The sequence below is a fragment of the Amblyraja radiata genome, chromosome 2 (genome assembly GCF_010909765.2).
Source record: "Amblyraja radiata isolate CabotCenter1 chromosome 2, sAmbRad1.1.pri, whole genome shotgun sequence".
NCBI classification, from domain to species: Eukaryota; Metazoa; Chordata; class Chondrichthyes; order Rajiformes; family Rajidae; genus Amblyraja; species Amblyraja radiata.
Genome location: NC_045957.1, coordinates 106,014,942 through 106,018,909, shown reverse-complemented (window position 1 = coordinate 106,018,909; position 3,968 = coordinate 106,014,942).

Genomic DNA, 3,968 nt, shown 5'->3' with positions numbered 1-3,968 from the left:
GTCCAGACCATCTCTAGATGGCTAAAACAGGTCCTAATAAGGCTGGAGTAGAAACTAGCATTTTAAATCTCACTCCACCAGGGCTGCCGCTACATCGGCAGCTATGAAGTTGGATGTTCCTATGGACCAAATCCTCAAGACAGCAGGATGGTCAACGGAGAAAACTTTCCAATGATTTTATAACAAACCAGTCATTAAACCTGGAACATTTGCAGAAACAATTTTAAGTTCTGTAATATAATTTACCCCATAAATAGGGGCTATATTTTGGTGTTAATTTATTTATCGTTGGGTTTTCAATATCGTATTGATGTCTAATGATGTTAACACTATTCTCCCCATAATCAAGGCAGATGTGATGCATGGACTCGTTTCCACGGCATGAAATCACAGAGCTTTAAAATCTTCACGTAGTCACTCACGTGACTCCGAAGTAAAATAGTAAGATTAAACGAGAACTTACCAGTTTGAAGTTTGATCGTTATTTTATGAGGAGTAACGTTGAGGGATTACGTGCCCTCCGCTCCCACCCTTGATCATATACTCAACTGGTATCTCTTCTCTAATCTTACTATGTTTAGTCATTACAGTTATCTGTGATTTCACACCGCTGCTTTGAAGAATGACACGCATGCGTCCTGGCGGGGTTCTTCACGTAATCCCTCAACGTTACTCCTCATAAAATAACGATCAAACTTCAAACTGGTAAGTTCTCGTTTAATCTTACTATTCTATCACATTGTCGAGGTTTGTGAAGATATCAGATAGGGTCCAGAGAAGATCTAGTGGAAAAACTGAGAGTGTAACGGCAATTTTAAACTTTTCCAATGTCCAATTTATTATTGCCGTTTCTACACAGGCAGGGAGGAGTGGAATTTACGCAGTCGCTAACAAAAACGAATCTTCCAGTCGTTCTTTCCAGTGTCATTGATTTTTATTGAAGTAGTTGTACAAACAAAGAAGTAAACATACCAGATCCTCTTTATTCTTATACAAATTGTAGCTTTCCGTTCTTACTATCTGAACTGGTAAAAACAGTACTCCTTCTCCTGTAGATAAAAGTGCTGGAGAAACTCAGCGGGTGCAGCAACATCCACGGAGCGAAGGAAATAGGCAACGTTTCGGGCCGAAACCCTTCTTCACGTTGGCTATTTCCTTCGCTCCATAGATGCTGCCGCACCCGCTGAGTTTCTCCAGCACTTTTGTCTACCTTCGATTTTCCAGCATCTGCAGTTCCTTCTTGAACTCCTTCTCCTATGCCGGCTCCAGTCGATCTTACCACTCCCTGTGGTTTTGCTTGCCTGATCCGATGTATGTCACGCACATCTACATATCAAAAGCCCACCCCAAGTGTACAAAATAGTTCTGCAAGAAATATCTAGACAAAATAATAAAATATGCTAACAGTAACTAGCCTAAGCAAGAATGGCTCCGACAGAGAGTATCAGGAACTTTAGTAAAAAAGACTCAGCGGGGACTTCCGGTGGCGCTATGGCGACTTAAGACGTGTGCCATTTAGCTCCGCTCCGCTAAAATCGTGAAACCGGTCGAAAATAGACTAAACGGACAGAAGAAAATCGCTTACCGGTAGACGCCTGTTTTCGCGTAAGTGACGTAATCAGAAATCGACTCCGGTATTTTAAATGACCGATAGACATTACCCCTGAAGACTTCCTATAGTTCCTAAAGCATCTAAATCATCTTGGAGGAAATGCCCTGTGGAGAGTGAGGAAGCCTCTGAAGAAGAAGCCTCGACCGAGTATGGAGGACCCCCATTAAAAAGCAGCAAGACAACCTTTGGTGGAAGATATCAAAGCTTTACTGGGTGAGCAACTTGCGGTTGTAAAGTCGGACATCGTTGCTGGGAGAGCAGAAATCTGTGATAAGGTCGATAAGATAGATGTCCGCATAGAGGAGGTGAATTCCTCTCTGAAGGGGGAAATTCAAAGGCTCGAAACTGATATCAGCCGTAAGTTGGAACCCATTCTCGCTACTTCAAAACAACATAGCGAAGCTATTCGAGAATTGGAAGCTGCTACTACCAAAAATGCTCAGACAACACGCCGACTGATTACTGAATTGGAGCGTATTTCAAGTTCAAGTTCAAGTGAGTTTATTGTCATGTGTCCCCATATAGGACAATGAAATTCTTGCTTTGCTTCAACACACAGAACATAGTAGGCATTTACTACAAAACAGATAAGTGTGTCCATATACCATAATATAAATATATACACACATGAATAAATAAACTGATAAAGTGCAAATAACAGAAAATGGGTTATTAATAATCAGAGTTTTGTCCGAGCCAGGTTAAATAGCCTGATGGCTGTGGGGAAGTAGCTATTCCTGAACCTGGTTGTTGCAGTCTTCAGGCTCCTGTACCTTCTACCTGAAGGTAACAGGGAGATGAGTGTGTGGCCAGGATGGTGTGGGTCTTTGATGATGCTGCCAGCCTTTTTGAGGCAGCGACTGCGATAAATCCCCTCGATGGAAGGAAGGTCAGAGCCAATGATGGACTGGGCAGTGTTTACTACTTTTTGTAGTCTTTTCCTCTCCAGGGCGCTCAAATTGCCGAACCAAGCCACGATGCAACCGGTCAGCATGCTCTCTACTGTGCACCTGTAGAAGTTAGAGAGAGTCTTCCTTGACAAACCGACTATCCGTAATCTTCTCAGGAAGTAGAGGCGCTGATGAGCTTTCTTGATAATTGCATTAGTGTTCTCGGACCAGGAGAGATCTTCAGAGATGTGCACGCCCAGGAATTTGAAGTTCTTGACCCTTTCAACCATTGACCCGTTGATATAGATGGGGCTGTGGGTCCCCCTCCTACTCCTTCCAAAATCCACAATCAGTTCCTTGGTTTTGCTGGTGTTGAGGGCCAGGTTATTGCGCTGGCACCATATGGACAGTTGCTCGATCTCTCTTCTGTACTCTGACTCATCCCCATCAGTGATACGTCCCACAACAGTGGTGTCGTCAGCGAACTTGATGATGGAGTTCGCACTGTGACTGGCTACGCAGTCATGAGTATAGAGTGAGTACAGCAGGGGGCTGAGCACGCAGCCTTGAGGTGCTGCCGTGCCGATTGTTATCGAGGATGACACATTTCCACCAATACGAACAGACTGTGGTCTGTGAATGAGGAAGTCGAGGATCCAATTGCAGAGGGATGCGCAGACACCCAGTTCTGCGAGTTTGGTAACCAGCTTGGAGGGGATGATTGTGTTAAATGCCGAGCTGTAATCGATTAATAACAGCCTGACATATGAGTTTTTGTTGTCCAAGTGGTCCAGAGCGGAGTGGAGGGCCAGCGAGATCGCATCCACCGTTGATCTGTTGTGGCGGTAATCGAACTGCAGTGGGTTCAGGTTTTTGTCGAGGTAGGAGTTGATTTGCTCCATGATCAACCTCTTAAAGCACTTCATCACCACCGGCGTTATTGCCACTGGTCGATAGTCATTGAGGCACGTCACCTTACTCTTCTTGGGCACTGGTATAATTGATGCCCTCTTAAAGCAGGTGGGGACCTCAGACCTCAGAAGTGAGAGGTTGAAAATGTCCGTAAAAACTCCAGCCAGTTGGTCCGCACAGGTTTTTAGAACACGACCGGGTATACCATCAGGTCCAGGTGCTTAAGTTCTGGGCAACTTGCCAAGGTGACTGAAAAATGTCTTGATCTGGAAGGGCGTTCTAAAAGCCAGAACTTAAGGATTGTTGGGGTGAAAGAAGGAAAAGAGCAGGGTAAAAACCCGCGTGGTTTTGCGGCTCAATTACTCCAAGATGTACTTAAATTGGATGAAAAACCCAAACTAGATCGGGCGCACAGAGCCCTGAGAGCCCGGCCAGGACCCACAGCTCAACCAAGGCAGCTGATTCTGAAGATACATCATTCCTACGTTTTAGAAGACATCATGAAGAAAGTTGCCAACAACAGAAATCTGACCTTTGAAGGGGATAACATATGA